Consider the following 532-nt stretch of genomic DNA (forward strand, 5'->3'; position numbering starts at 1 on the left):
ATGAAATAGAAATAATAATAATATAATATTGAGAAGAGAAAAAAATTCCTTTTTAGAGAGTAAAATAGAGAAATTGGGTTGGAGTTGGTTACCTGAAAAAATAGAGAACTTTATATTTGGAGAGTAAAATAGAGGATAAAGTTGGAGATGCATTTGGATAACTATTATTCTCACTCTCTATTTTACTTTTTGATTATATAATATTATTTCTATTATACAACATTTGTAATTAATATATTATTAATCATATAAGTCCATTAATTAAATCTCTAATATTTGTATAACATTTAAAAAATATATTATTTAATATATACTACTTTCGTCCAAAATTAATAATATTTTTAATATATTTTTTCACTTTAAGTGATATAATTTGATATTATTATTAATTTTCACTCTGAAGAATATAAAAAATTTAAATGATAAAATTTTAATTTAAAAATACATAAATAACATAATAATTTAAATACAAAATAACAATACATAACATAATAATTTTAAAAATCACAACAATAATTTAGTAATCCAATAG

Source organism: Solanum verrucosum, unplaced genomic scaffold (genome assembly GCF_900185275.1).
Source record: "Solanum verrucosum unplaced genomic scaffold, falcon-dt-bn FXZP01000261.1, whole genome shotgun sequence".
NCBI lineage: Eukaryota > Viridiplantae > Streptophyta > Magnoliopsida > Solanales > Solanaceae > Solanum > Solanum verrucosum.